Here is a 16514-nt window from a genome sequence, read left to right as displayed (position 1 = left end):
AACCATCCCCAATTCAGTGGAATTGCAACCCTCTGCATGCACAGTGCATTCTACCATCACATGTGCACTGCACTCTTCTATCACATGTACAGCTGATTCTAAAGATCTTGCACACTAATGAGATGCTATTGAGCTCACACTACTACACTGTCTGAGCCTGTCTGAGGACTACATGCTTTCTGGTAAGTTTTGATTACAATACTAGGTGGGGTGAATATATTATGTGACATACATGATATTTTGTTAACTAGTAAATAGTAGAATGCAACAAAGATGCAGAATCATCTGGCCAAGTGCATAAAATTCCCTCAGCGCTCACAACAAGCAACTTCTGACAAAAGTCCCTCTACTTCTATTTGAGGTGAAAATTATAAATCAGACCCCTTATTGATAGCAACAGCTCATGGTCCTCCTGGAATCAGAAGTTTTTTTGTGTAGCTACTATCTTGTTTCATCGCTACAACTCCCGTACGGGCTCGGGAGAGACGAAGGTTGAAAGTCAAGCGTCCTCCGATACACCACCCAACCAAGCCGGACTGCTTCTTAACACAGTGCGCATCAAACCCGGAAGCCAGCCGCACCAATGTGTCAGAGGAAACACTGTACACCTGGCAACCTTGGTTAGCGTGCACTGCGCCCAGCCCGCCACAGGAGTCACTGGTGCGCGATGAGACAAGGATATCCCTACTGGCCAAACCCTCCCTAACCTGGACGACGCTAGGCCAATTGTGCGTCGCCCCACGGACATCCCGGTCGCGGCCGGTTACAACAGAGCCTGGGCGCGAACCCAGAGTCTCTGGTGGCACAGCTGGCGCTGCAGTACAGCGCCCTTAACCACTGCACCACCTGGGTGGCTGGAATCAGAAGTTTTTTTAACTTAATGGAGTAACGTAGTCAGAGAAATGCTGATGAATGTCTTGCTCAAGCTGTGCATGCAACTGGTTCACCTCTGATGCTCACAGGCAATGTGTATTGGAAGAGATTTCTGAATGGTCTTCGCCCAGCATACAACCCTCCAACCAGACATGCTTTATCTACTCAAGGAGTAGGAGTCTCTCCAAGAAATGGTCCATATCACAGTCTGCCAATATGGACAGCCCCATCAAGAGGATCCTCCTGGATGATGTATTTTGGGAGTGAGTGGTAAGCAGCCTGAAACCTATAGCAGTAGCCATTGCATGGATTGAGGGAGACAATGCCATCCTGTCTGATGTTCAGACTCTGCTTGCAGATGTAAGAGAAGAAATCCATACTGCCCTCCCCACTTCACTGTTGCTCCAAGCAGAGGAAACTGCAGTTCTGAAATACATCAAAAAGCGTGAAGACTTCTGCCTGAAGTCCATACACGCAGCAGCATACATGTTGGACCCCAAGTATGCTGGCAAGAGCATCCTGTCTGGTGCAGAGATCAACAAGGCCTATGGTGTCATCACTACTGTGTCTCTGTGGCCTCTCTGTGGCCTGGATGAGGGCAAGGTTCTTGGCAGTCTGGCGAAGTTCACTTCCAAGCAAGGGCTTTGGGATGGAGATGCAATATAGCAGTTGTGCCAACATATCTCATCAGCCACCTGGTCATAGGGACTTTGTGGATCTGAGGCTCTTTCCCCTGCTGCCTCCATCATCCTCCAAATCCCACCAACATCAGCCGCCTCAGAGTGCAACTGGTCCTTGTTTGGGAACACACACACCAGAGCACGCAACAGGCTGACCAATACAAGGGTTGAAAAATTGGTGGCCATCTGGGCAAATTTGAAGCTTTTTGAGCCTGATCATGAGCCATCCTCAACAAGGTTGGAAAATGACAGTGAAGATGAGGTCTCAGAGCCTGATGTTCAAGAGGTGGACATTGAGGAGGTCCATGGAGAAGACATGGAAGCCTGAGAGGATGACGGCAGGTAGCCTAGTGGTTAGAGCGTTGGGCCAGGTTGCTAGATCAGTTGCTAGATCAGTTGCTAGATCAAATCCCCGAGCTGTCAAGGTAAAAATCTGTCGTTCTGCCCCTGAACAAGGCAGTTAACCCACTGTTCCTGGCCCGTCATTGTAAATAAGAATTTGTTCTTAACTGACTTGCTAGTTAAAGGTTAAATAAAAAAACAACCAAAGCTTTAGTTTCTAGACTATCATTTTACAGATGTATGTTGAAAACGTTTTTGGGAGATGCGATGTATCATTGGAGATCATTCAATATTCCCTTTTGTTGTTCAGTGAAATCATCCGATGTGAACAGAACTCATTTCATTACATTTAAATTCATACTAAATAGTTTTTTAAAATTTCAATTGGAATAATTTGCAGTTATGTCTACTTATGATAAGTTAAAAGGTTTATGTTTCTGTCTCCATATGATATGGTGAATATATCCTAAGCAAAACAAATTTACATTTAAATGGTATTAATATTAATTTGTATATATTTCCATGAATTCCCATATAGTCCCGTTATTTCCCATATATTCCTTTTAATTCCCACGGAAAGTTTCCACCTCTGAATATTCCTCAAAATGTGCAACCCTACCTGTCAGTGCACTTTACATCTGAGATTCACACACACACACACACACACACACACACACACACACACACACACACACACACACACACACACACACACACACACACCATGAACACAATTGATACTTACATTGACAATAGATGTTTTCTATTTCGTGCATAATCACACACACTGATGGGACTCTCATTTGAACACATCACACTGTAGTGTCATGTAAATCAACAACATGGCATTTGCTTCAATTACCAGCCTCACACAGGCTACACATACATTCATCATTTTACACAGGCATACAAACATACACACTCTATTAAGCTTTGCTAGATTGTTCCATAGGCAGCCTCCGATATATTCACATGCATGTGTTAAGGTGATCAACTATTTAATGTATGAACGCATGTAGGAGAGATGCTACAAAAGATGCAGGGAAACACACTCGCACGCACCCACACGGACATTGACACGGACACACAAAAAAACCTTCACTTTATTGATTGACCTTCACTTTATTGATAGAATTTTACAGATATACTAGGTTGCCATGGAAACCCTTGGAATTGGCCCAGCCATAGGCCTACATCTCTGAGGGTTTATGTGGCTCCAATGATGTTGTTTCTTTTCTGGAGACAAAGACACAATTTAGTTTAGTTTTTTTCTCTTCATCTCATGGTCTGAGCAGAGTACCACCTCACCTCCGTTCCCCTCAGCGGGCGTTTGTTCTTGGTGACATCGCTGTGACACTTCAAGGCGGGGTGTCTCAGACACCACAGCCTGCTGGCAGCCAGGCTGTATGCCCTCACTGGCATTGTTGCTAGGCTGCTTGACTGACACACAGACACCAGCATTTATGGCAAGACACCAATCTCTTTCTCAGTTTCTCAGATTCTCTCTTTCTCTCTCTCTCTGATTGTCTCTCTCTCCATCCATGCTTTAGAAACGGTGAAATAACATTGATACACACTGCAATTACAATCATCCTTATCGCCATTGTTAGTATTGGTTGTATTGCTGTTATTAGTATTATTACAGTGTGTTGGGTAGAGATCTCAGAGGGTGGTTTGGTAATGGGTTGTGACAGTGGGGGAGAGGTATATCAAATTGGTGCTGTTGCCTTTTTATATTCTCCATTCAGACAGAAGAGGAACCCAGCTGGGGCTTTCTGGCCTGCCCCTTTTTGTTATGCATAGCTTCCTTTTAAAAGTGTGTGTGTGTCTCTCTCTCTTTCTCTCTACATCTGTATCTCCCTCTCATTATGAAACTGTTGAGTCATGAGCGATTGCTTTGCGATAAACGCAAAAGTAGTCCTTGTGGAGGTCAGGATTTCTAAAATCCCTCTTTGACTACATAATATGAGATGAGGTAGACTGTGGTATTGTGCCAGGAGATTGACTGAGCTTTGGAAGAGCCTTTCGGGGTAAAGAGGAAAAGTCGATGATGTGCTGATCTGGGACTTGAACCCAGTGGGTGTTCCCCAAATGTACACAGTATCTTCATCTAACATTACAATATGATTTAACATCTTTAGGATATATTTAGCATCAATATGATACATTTTAAAAAGTATGATGTATCTCTCTCTCCCAGCCCCTCCTGGACGCCCTGGCGGAGCTGCCAGAGTGTTACGGGGTCAAGGCCGTGCAGGCCAACTGGATTGGAGACTGCACCGGCTGCTACTTCGACTTCCATGTCTCATCTGTTCCTGCTTGTCAGTCCACCCTGGTTTAGTTTAGACTACTTAGTTTTCCAGGTATAAACATTTTAAGGTATTCTAGGATTATCACTAGGATTAGCGCATAGATTCTCACCTGCTACATCATTCTCATTCAGCTAGCAGCACCAGTCATCCCTCTGCAACCAGCAATTTAATCAAACATAGTGACTGTGTGTTTATTTCCATTGAAATATCCAATGCACTTTTAGAATGTTGAAAGAGTATTGACATTCTAAAATGGTTTTACTAAAAGCCTATTGTGAGCTCCAGTCACCCCAGTCATAGAATTCCTTGCAGCAGATGGAGGAAATGTATTAGGTTGATGCCTGCCTTCCTTATTAAAATCGTAATCATATTTATGGTAAGGGGGGGTTGTGACTCTTTCTCAGTGTGTGTGTGTGTGAGGGGGTTCTCATAAATCAGTCAGATCCTGGCAGAGTGGGTAATTAAAATTAGTGCCATCGGTGGTTTTGTAGATGGGAAGCAGGAACCAGTCCCATTACATCTTGAACATTGTCAAGGGTGTTCTGTAGTAAATGACTCCCAGAGTATCTGTATTATGATTCTGTATTTTTGGTGACAATTTAATGGGATTTCTGTCAGGCGATACCATGTTAACGCATTAACGTTAAAACATGATCAATTGCTAAATATTGCATACAAACCTCACTATGGTGTTTTTTTTCTTACCAACTAGTGTTATGTTTTTTTTTTTTTTAACTCTCCTTTACCCTGATCAACAACAAATGTAGCCAAGTTACTGTCCTGCCATGTATTTATCCATAAACTGTGTGTGTGTCTCTCTATCCTTCCCTCCATGAAGGTGAATGGGGAGGAGACAGGGGAGACTCTAGCAGGCTACACCTCCAGCCCAGAGGCAGTGTTTGGGGCTGCCTACCTGTCCATTGTCCCCTCCCACAGACTGCTGCATGGTACCAGCCCAGTCCGCTCCGCCCTGGAGAGAGTCCTGCAGACAGGCACAGGTAGGAAGGAACCACTGTCCAGACCTGGTAGTCTGTGATCATTTTTAAGTGCTGCTTTAATCTAAAGTGGCTTCCAATAAATATTTAGTATATGTGGCGCATTGTAACTCTGTCAGAGCAATGGCACATTTTACTGAACAAAAATATAAACTCAACATGCAAAAATTTCAAAGATTTTACTGATTTACAGTTCAAATAAGGAAATCAGTCAATTGTAATACATTTATTAGGCCCTATTTTATGGATTTCACATGACTGGGAATACAGATATGCATCTGTTGGTCACAGATACATTAAAATGGGCCTCTGGATCACTTCATGGTATTTCTGTGCATTCAAACTGCCATTTATTGGGATTCCCCTGAATCGCTCTCTTTATCTATCTCTTTCTCTCGCTTTCCCTCTCTCTCTCTTTCTCACTCCCCCAACTCTGTCACTCTCTTTCACTGTCTATTCTCCCTCTCTCTCTCACACACACACACACACACACACACACACACACTAGTGTCTCTCTCTCTCACTCCCCCACCTCTCACTCTCTTTCACTATCTTCTCTCTGTCTGTGTGTGTGTGTGTGTGTGTGTGTGTGTTGATAATGAGGCACCAGGGGAGAAGTGCTGACTTCTGACCTTTGACCCCCAGACTGCCTGACAGAGGTCACAGCCCACAACCTATTTACCGGTCAGGAACTTCCCCTGGTGATCTCCAGCAAGCAGGAGTTTGAAGGTCATCTAGACACTGTCATCGGTACGTGGATGTGTGTGTGGGTTTGAACGTCCACATGGCTTGCACATACAGTATGTACTCACTGTGTATTATTGGCCTCTGAGCTTTTGTTTGTCTCTCTGATTGAAATTTGATTGAAATAATCTATTTATAAATCCCCTTTTACATCAGCCGATGTCACAAAGTGCTATACAGAAACCCAGCCTAAAACGGCAAGCAATACAGATGTAGAAGCATGGTGGTTTGGAAAATTTCATGAATCACATTCAGCCTTTCCCTGTGTCCTGTACATGTTTGTAGATGTCACTGTGCCGGTGTGTCCTTGAGCCTGCAGTGTGTCTGTCGTACACTGGGCGTTGGGCTGCTGTTGGAACGATGTAACTTTACCTCTCTAGAAGTGAGAGTGTTTGGTGTTTTTCTCACTCCACGAGTCCACAAGGAGGGCAATACCCATGAGGAACTAGCCATATCCCAGCAACTCACGGCCCCCTCTTTTTTTTTAGGCCTTTGAGACCCCGACTGAGTTGAAATTGGTCCAACTTACTGTTAATGGAATAATAGAATACACAAGGTGCAATTTTGAAATTTGGTTGTGCATCAGCAGTCACTCAATTAGCCCATGTCATAAAAAAAATGTAGATTGGTAAGTTAGTCTAGCGGCCAGCTACAGTGGGGCAAAAAAAGTATTTAGTCAGTCACCAATTGTGCAAGTTCTCCCACTTAAAAAGATAAGAGAGGCCTGTAATTTTCATCCTAGGTACACTTCAACTATGACAGACAAAATTAGAAAAAAAATCCAGAAAATCACATTGTAGGATTTTTAATGAATTTATTTGCAAATTATGGTGGAAAATAAGTATTTGGTCACCTTCAAACAAGCAAGATTTATGGCTCTCATACGCCTGTAACTTATTATTTAAGAGGCTCCTCTGTCCTCCACTCGTTACCTGTATTAATGGCACCTGTTTGAACTTGTTATCAGTATAAAAGACACCTGTCCACAACCTCTAACAGTCACACTCCAAACTCCACTATGGCCAAGACCAAAGAGCTGTCAAAGGACACCAGAAACAAAATTGTAGACCTGCACCAGGCTGGGAAGACTGAATCTGCAATAGGTAAGCAGCTTGGTTTGAAGAAATCAACTGTGGGAGCAATTATTAGGAAATGGAAGACATACAAGACCACTGATAATCTCCCTTGATCTGGGGCCCCACGCAAGATCTCACCCCGTGGGGTCAAAATGATCACAAGAACGGTGAGCAAAAACCCTAGAACCACACGGGGGGACCTAGTGAATGACCTGCAGAGAGCTGGGACCAAAGTAACAAAGCCTACCATCAGTAACACACTACGCCGCCAGGGACTCAAATCCTGCAGTGCCAGACGTGTCCCCCTGCTTAAGCCAGTACATGTCCAGGCCCGTCTGAAGTTTAGCTAGAGAGCATTTGGATGATCCAGAAGAAGATTGGGAGAATGTCATATGGTCAGATGAAACCAAAATATAACTTTTTGGTAAAAACTCAACTCGTTGTGTTTGGAGGACAAAGAATGCTGAGTTGCATCCAAAGAACACCATACCTACTGTGAAGCATGGGGGTGGAAACATCATGCTTTGGGGCTGTTTTTCTGCAAAGGGACCAGGACGACTGATCCGTGTAAAGGAAAGAATGAATTGGGCCATGTATCGTGAGATTTTGAGTGAAAACCTCCTTCCATCAGCAAGGGCATTGAAGATGAAACGTGGCTGGGTCTTTCAGCATGACAATGATCCCAAACACACCGCCCGGGCAATGAAGGAGTGGCTTCGTAAGAAGCATTTCAAGGTCCTGGAGTGGCCTAGCCAGTCTCCAGATCTCAACCCCATAGAAAATCTTTGGAGTTGAAAGTCTGTGTTGCCCAGCAACAGCCCCAAAACATCACTGCTCTATAGGAGATCTGCATGGAGGAATGGGCCAAAATACCAGCAACAGTGTGTGAAAACCTTGTGAAGACTTACAGAAAACATTTGACCTCTGTCATTGCCAACAAAGGGTATATAACAAAGTATTGAGATAAACTTCTGTTATTGACCAAATACTTATTTTCCACCATAATTTGCAAATAAATTCATTAAAAATCCTACAATGTGATTTTCTGGATTTTTTTTCTCATTTTGTCTGTCATAGTTGAAGAAATTTACAGGCCTCTCTCATCTTTTTAAGTGGGAGAACTTGCACAATTGGTGGCTGACTAAATACTTTTTTGCCCCACTGTATCTAAACTTATAGGAAGCATGGTCGAATTACCGACTGCGGTGGGGCTCATTGTTTAACAGTTATCATATTAAAAACTGCAAACATTTGCCTCCACTCTATTGCAAAATGTGTAGAATTGCAGGGAATTAGTGTTATAAAATGGTATGTGTGTGATAAATGTACTGTGTGTGTGTGTGTGTCCCTGGCAGGTATCGCCGACAGGAGTGTAGAGGATGCTTCTGTGGCCAGGGCTCTGGGTCTGAGCTGGAGCCCAGTCCTGAAGAGCCAGGAGGATGGAGGACACACACTGCTCAACTCTGCTGAGGTCTGTCTGGACACACAGCAACACACACTGTCACTCTACACAACGTTACCAGTAAACTAGCTTTTTAGTCATTCTACCAATTTTTTTATGGCTATTAATGGAAGACCCTTATTTATGGTTGAATTAAGTATCGCAAATAGTTGTTTTGTTTTCGTGAATTCGTGTCTGTTTGAGCTCATAAGCTGTCATCCTGTTCTCTCTCCATCCCTCTCTTCTGTGTAGTTCACAGGCCTCAGCAGGGAGGAGGCGTTTGACTCCATTACCCAGAAGGCCAGAGAGAAAAGTGGGTGGCCACCTGACCAGCACCAAGCTCAGGGATTGGCTGATTTCCCGGCAGCGGTACTGGGGCACGCCCATCCCCATGGTGCATTGTGGGTCTTGTGGTCCTGTGGCGGCCCCTGAGGAGCAACTTCCAATCACCCTCCCCAAACTACTGTCCCTCACGGGGAAGGGGGCATCCCCTCTGAAGCACACTGATGATTGGATCAGCTGTACCTGTCCCAGGTGAGAACACACTGACACTCTGAGTGAGGTGTGAGAACACTTCAGTTGCATACCAAATGGCACTCTATTCCCTACGTAGCACATTGCTCTTGACCAGGACCCATCAGCCTGGGTCAGAATCTAATGCCATCCGGTCAAATGTCCAGTTTGGAAATGAATGCTGGTGCTGTCAGCTGGATTGGAAGTTCATAGCTAGTTCACAAACATTAGTGATGGAGTTCACTTTATTCTACTTATAATCAAATCATTTTTCCAAGGTTGTATATCTTTCTCAATGGTTAGTCAGCGACTTGCTCTCTTGCTCTTAGGTTCAGGCAATTATTTCTGGTGCTTTCAGTTTTCTACTCCGTCAGTTTCCCCTTTTTGCCTGTACTAAAAGTCAGGATAAATGAGTCCAAGGCCAGATCAGCTTTGAGTACCGACACCCTCCCTGTGATTTCAGAGAGTATACAGAAGGCATCCCATATGGATTCTGGTCAAAAGTAGTGCACTATAAAGTGAATAAGGTGCCATTAGTGATTCAACCACTGTGTATTGAGGATATGAATACCGGCTAGTTTTTAACACACAGGGACCAGGGTTATGTAATGAGTGACAGATGTCACAGTGGTTATATAAACCAGCTGAAGCCTACATGCCGGGCATGTCTATGCCCCCACCACACGCATCCTCACCAACATAGGATTTCTTCATGGGGAGATTCCTCCTTTAAAAAAATGATAGTTCCATGATTGGAAGTGGATTTCTGGTACAGTAACTAGGAAATGCTGTTTCAACAGCTCAGTCAGACAGTCATACAGAGAGAGAGATGGGGTCGTCTGGTCTCACGGCTATATCCAGAGACGTTCTCCTCCTCTTCCTTGTCTCTCCATCTCTTGTTGACGGCGTCTGAGGAAATTCACTCTCTTAACTCAACGATCATGTCCAATGAACCGTCGGGTGGAGTGTACAGAAGGTGTTTGATGAGAGATGGTGGGGGAGATGGAGCTTTATCTGTCTGTCTCGTCCTTGAGAAGTCATTTCCTCCACCACTGATATTGTCTCTGCTCCCTGTCTGCCTACTGCTGTGAATTGGCCCCTCAGTTGAACCCTGTGTGTAATTAGTCCAGCTAGCTTGCTACAACAGGATAGTGTTTTTGATTCCCGTTTTGGCTTGCCTGGTGACATCACCAGGCGGTATAAATGAATAGACCAAAAACAAAGAGAGTTCCAAACCTCTCTGCCAATAACAGCTAGTAATCAGGTTACACATCCCTCCCATCAGGCCCCCTTCAATTAGGTCCCTCACTCCCTTATGTCGTAGATAAATTCTTGCTTGGGGGAAAAAAATGTTTTTTTTCTTCTTTTTGACTATTTTAATGCAAAACTATTACAGTAAGGAAATAAATTGTTCTTGCTTCTGATGCCACATCTGTCTGATTCTCCCCCAATCTGGCACACACACACCCGTAATGCACTTTCACTTTATTTTTGCTATCTGGTTGGAATTGTAGCTCCGCTACTCTGTCATTCCTGAAATCAGCCTATATACAGCAGGACAGGGAATAACCATAGTCAAAGATAGCACATGTGTCCAACAATCACAGCACCCCAGGAGTCTGAAACTGTATGTCTGTCAAATTACAATTATCTGTACCCTGAATGGTCGATCAGAGAGAGGGAAAACCACAGGAGAGTGGTGTGCAGCCGCATGGAATTCTTGTAATACTATAATGCCTCTTCTGTGTGTTTTTTATTTTTTATTTAGCTTTTTTGTCATGAAAGGCTCTTTGGTATGATGGTGCATTTTGAACTCATGAAATGGCACCTGGGTATTAACCTGCTACACCTCAGCCTTGTTGCTAAGCATCCCCTCTGCGTTATTATAGACTGTGTGTGTGTGTGTGTGTGTGTGAGTGAGAGAGAGATTGTTTATGAAGAGGGGTATTCTCACTTTAAGAGTAAAGTGTAACTAAGTGTTGATATGCTTGTGTGTGACAACTTTTGCCTGTTTGTGCCATTAAAAGCACCATATTACAGGGGACCAGGTATGGTGCTGTAGTGTTCTTCTCTAGTGTTGCTGATGGTCTTCCTGGCATGGTGATTCTGACTGGGTGCTGTAGTGTTCTTCTCTAGGGTTGCTGATGGTCTTCCTGGCATGGTGATACTGACTGGGTGCTGTAGTGTTCTTTAGTGTTGCTGATGGTCTTCCTGGCATGGTGATACTGACTGGCTGATGTGGACCGGCGCCGACAGAGATGGCCGCCTCGCTTCGCGTTCCTAGGAAACTATGCAGTTTTGTTTTTTTACGTGTTATTTCTTACACTAGTACCCCAGGTCATCTTAGGTTTCATTACATACAGCCGAGAAGAACTACTGAATATAAGATCAGCGTCAACTCACCATCAGTACGACCAAGAATATGTTTTTCGCAATGCGGATCCTGTGTTCTGCCTTACAACCAGTGTAACGGAGTGGATTACATGCAGCGACCCGAAAAAACGACTCAGAAAAAGAGGGAAACGAAGCGGTCTTCTGGTCAGACTCCGGAGACGGGCACATCGTGCACCACTCCCTAGCATTCTTCTCGCCAATGTCCAGTCTCTTGACAACAAGGTTGATGAAATCCGAGCAAGGGTAGCATTCCAGAGGGACATCAGAGACTGCAACGTTCTCTGCTTCACGGAAACATGGCTAACCGGAGAGACGCAATCCGAAGCAGTGCAGCCAGCGGGTTTCTCCACGCATCGCGCCGACAGAAACAAACATCTTTCTGGTAAGAAGAGGGGCGGGGGCGTATGCCTTATGACTAACGTGACATGGTGTGATGACAGAAACATACAGGAACTCAAATCCTTCTGTTCACCTGATTTAGAATTCCTCACAATCAAATGTAGACCGCATTATCTACCAAGAGAATTCTCTTCGATTATAATCACAGCCGTATATATCCCCCAAGCAGACACATCGATGGCTCTGAACGAACTTTATTTAACTCTCTGCAAACTGGAAACGATTTATCCGGAGGCTGCATTCATTGTAGCTGGGGATTTTAACAAGGCTAATCTGAAAACAAGACTCCCTAAATTTTATCAGCATATCGATTGCGCAACCAGGGGTGGAAAGACCCTGGATCATTGTTACTCTAACTTCCGCGACGCATATAAGGCCCTGCCCCGCCCCCTTTCGGAAAAGCTGACCACAACTCCATTTTGTTGATCCCTGCCTACAGACAGAAACTAAAACAAGAAGCTCCCACGCTGAGGTCTGTCCAACGCTGGTCCGACCAAGCTGACTCCACACTCCAAGACTGCTTCCATCACGTGGACTGGGAGATGTTTCGTATTGCGTCAGACAACAACATTGACGAATACGCTGATTCGGTGTGCGAGTTCATTAGAACGTGCGTTGAAGATGTCATTCCCATAGCAACGATTAAAACATTCCCTAACCAGAAACCTTGGATTGATGGCAGCATTCGTGTGAAACTGAAGGCACGAACCACTGCTTTTAATCAGGGCAAGGTGTCTGGTAACATGGCTGAATACAAACAGTGCAGCTATTCCCTCCGCAAGGCTATCAAACAAGCTAAGCGCCAGTACAGAGACAAAGTAGAATCTCAATTCAACGGCTCAGACACAAGAGGCATGTGGCAGGGTCTACAGTCAATCACGGACTACAGGAAGAAACCCAGCCCAGTCACGGACCAGGATGTCTTGCTCCCAGGCAGACTAAATAACTTTTTGCCCGCTTTGAGGACAATACAGTGCCACTGACACGGCCTGCAACGAAAACATGCGGTCTCTCCTTCACTGCAGCCGAAGTGAGTAAGACATTTAAACGTGTTAACCCTCGCAAGGCTGCAGGCCCAGACGGCATCCCCAGCCGCGCCCTCAGAGCATGCGCAGACCAGCTGGCCGGTGTGTTTACGGACATATTCAATCAATCCCTATACCAGTCTGCTGTTCCCACATGCTTCAAGAGGGCCACCATTGTTCCTGTTCCCAAGAAAGCAAAGGTAACTGAGCTAAACGACTACCGCCCCGTAGCACTCACATCCGTCATCATGAAGTGCTTTGAGAGACTAGTCAAGGACCATATCACCTCCACCCTACCTGACACCCTAGACCCACTCCAATTTGCTTACCGCCCAAATAGGTCCACAGACGATGCAATCTCAACCACACTGCACACTGCCCTAACCCATCTGGACAAGAGGAATACCTATGTGAGAATGCTGTTCATCGACTACAGCTCGGCATTCAACACCATAGTACCCTCCAAGCTCGTCATCAAGCTCGAGACCCTGGGTCTCGACCCCGCCCTGTGCAACTGGGTTCTGGACTTCCTGACGGGCCGTCGCCAGGTGGTGAGGGTAGGCAACAACATCTCCTCCCCGCTGATCCTCAACACTGGGGCCCCACAAGGGTGTGTTCTGAGCCCTCTCCTGTACTCCCTGTTCAACCACGACTGCGTGGCCATGCACGCCTCCAACTCAATCATCAAGTTTGTGGACGACACAACAGTGGTAGGCTTGATTACCAACAACGACGAGACGGCCTACAGGGAGGAGGTGAGGGCCCTCGGAGTGTGGTGTCAGGAAAATAACCTCACACTCAACGTCAACAAAACTAAGGAGATGATTGTGGACTTCAGGAAACAGCAGAGGGAACACCCCCCATCCACATCGATGGAACAGTAGTGGAGAGGGTAGCAAGTTTTAAGTTCCTCGGCATACACATCACAGACAAACTGAATTGGTCCCATTCACACAGACAGCATCGTGAGGAAGGCGCAGCAGCGCCTCTTCAACCTCAGGAGGCTGAAGAAATTCGGCTTGTCACCAAAAGCACTCACAAACTTCTACAGATGCACAATCGAGAGCATCCTGGCGGGCTGTATCACCGCCTGGTATGGCAACTGCACCGCCCTCAACCGTAAGGCTCTCCAGAGGGTAGTGAGGTCTGCACAACGCATCACCGGGGGCAAACTACCTGCCCTCCAGGACACCTACACCACCCGATGCTACAGGAAGGCCATGAAGATCATCAAGGACATCAACCACCCGAGCCACTGCCTGTTCACCCCGCTGTCATCCAGAAGGCGAGGTCAGTACAGGTGCATCAAAGCTGGGACCGAGAGACTGAAAAACAGCTTCTATCTCAAGGCCATCAGACTGTTAAACAGCCACCACTAACATTGAGTGGCTACTGCCAACACACTGTCAATGACACTGACTCTACTCCAGCCACTTTAATAATGGGAATTGATGGGAAATGATGTAAATATATCACTAGCCACTTTAAACAATGCTACCTTATATAATGTTACTTACCCTACATTATTCATCTCATATGCATACGTAGATACTGTACTCTATATCATCGACTGCATCCTTATGTAATACATGTATCACTAGCCACCTTAACTATGCCACTTGGTTTACATACTCATCTCATATGTATATACTGTACTCGATATCATCTACTGTATCTTGCCTATGCTGCTCTGTACCATCACTCATTCATATATCCTTATGTACATATTCTTTATCCCCTTACACTGTGTATAAGACAGTAGTTTTTTTGGAATTGTTAGTTAGATTACTTGTTCGTTATTACTGCATTGTCGGAACTAGAAGCACAAGCATTTCGCTACACTCGCATTAACATCTGCTAACCATGTGTATGTGACATAAAATTTGATTTGATTTGATTTGGGTGCTGTAGTGTTTTTCTCTAGTGTTGCTGATGGTCTTCCAGGCATGGTGATTCTGACTGGGTGCTGTAGTGTTCTTCTCTAGGGTTACTGATGGTCTTCCTAGCATGGTGATACTGACTGGGTGCTGTAGTGTTCTTTAGTGTTGCTGATGGTCTTCCTGGCATGGTGATTCTGACTGGGTGCTGTAGTGTTCTTCTCTAGGGTTGCTGATGGTCTTCCTGGCATGGTGATTCTGACTGGGTGCTGTAGTGTTCTTCTCTAGGGTTGCTGATGGTCTTCCTGGCATGGTGATTCTGACTGGGTGCTGTAGTGTTCTTCTCTAGGGTTGCTGATGGTCTTCCTGGCATGGTGATTCTGACTGGGTGCTGTAGTGTTCTTCTCTAGGGTTGCTGATGGTCTTCGTGGCATGGTGATTCTGACTGGGTGCTGTAGTGTTCTTCTCTAGGGTTGCTGATGGTCTTCCTGGCATGGTGATTCTGACTGGGTGCTGTAGTGTTCTTCTCTAGGGTTGCTGATGGTCTTCCTGGCATGGTGATTCTGACTGGGTGCTGTAGTGTTCTTCTCTAGGGTTGCTGATGGTCTTCCTGGCATGGTGATTCTGACTGGGTGCTGTAGTGTTCTTCTCTAGGGTTGCTGATGGTCTTCCTGGCATGGTGATTCTGACTGGGTGGTTCTATACTATTGAGACTCATTAAACAGTGAGACACATTCTCAGTTCCAATGTGCATGTTGAAAGTAGGTACAAAAAAAAGTTGTTTTTTTGTTACTCGCCTTTGCCAGTGTCATGTGTTGCTCTCTGTGAGGCTGACAGATGAGCAGTGTGTACAGAGAGCTCTGTTTGGATTGGATGAAAAGGGCCTGGGATGGCACTAACAACAGACACACACAAACACACCAAGCTGGTGCACACACCCACCCACCCACCAAGCTGGCATGGTGCTGGCCGGTTCTCTGTCCCTCTGGCAGTGCTATTTAGGCAGGGCACAGGAGCAGGGATCTGATGGCTGTGTAGTGTAGTGGTTCCAGCCTGACTGTGGCATCTCCTACGGGACATGACCTCCACAGACAGATGGTTCCAGCTCACATTAGATACACACTACACAGGCCAGTCCTCTGGACACTTTATGCTTACAAACTAAACTAACAAAAGTAATTTCACAATAGGACAATGGAGGAGATGTTTATCATTTCTAAAATGACTGCACTCTTACCTCTTTCATGTGTCACTATAAATAAGACACAGTGATTCAAACCAGCTAGCTAGCTACATGACAAAATATCCACGAAGACTTGAGCCGTGTCATGTTCAATCATTATACTGTGTTTGACATTTGGAGTCATATCGCCCTCCAGCGCTAATGCCCTCCTGCTGGAAATTAGGTTCAAGTGCTAACTGTTACATTTGTTGCATTGTTTCAAATGCACATTAAATAAATGTTGTTCTGATTCTATTTGACCCCTCTCTCCTGCTGTGTCTTGTCAGGTGCAAAGGGCCAGATGGCAGACCGACACCATGGACATGTTTTTGGACTCATCCTGGTACTATTTCAGATACTGACCCCCACAACCAAGACAGGTGAGATACACTGACCCCCACAACCAAGACATGTGATCTGGGATTTTCCCTTCCTCTGTCTGTAGTATCGCTCTCTCTGTTTGTCTTATCTATCTTCCTATCACCCCCAAAATATAACCTCTACTTTTACATCAGTCAGTAGCAGTTCCTACAACATGAAAGAGGGATAGAGAGCGGGAGAGGGAGTGTTGTAGGACCTGGTACTGACTGATTTAAAAGGGAAGATTAGAGATTATATTTT

At 45.2% G+C, this 16514-nt stretch overlaps 1 pseudogene; it reads left to right on the top strand.

Annotated features, from left to right (window-relative positions):
* The window catches only part of LOC112244489, a 54069-nt pseudogene that overhangs the window by 18218 nt on the left and 19337 nt on the right, over positions 1 to 16514 (top strand).

The sequence above is a fragment of the Oncorhynchus tshawytscha genome, linkage group LG03, assembly GCF_018296145.1.
Source record: "Oncorhynchus tshawytscha isolate Ot180627B linkage group LG03, Otsh_v2.0, whole genome shotgun sequence".
Lineage (NCBI taxonomy): Eukaryota > Metazoa > Chordata > Actinopteri > Salmoniformes > Salmonidae > Oncorhynchus > Oncorhynchus tshawytscha.
Note: the sequence above shows the minus strand (reverse complement) of the source record. Positions and strands in the feature narration are given on the sequence as shown.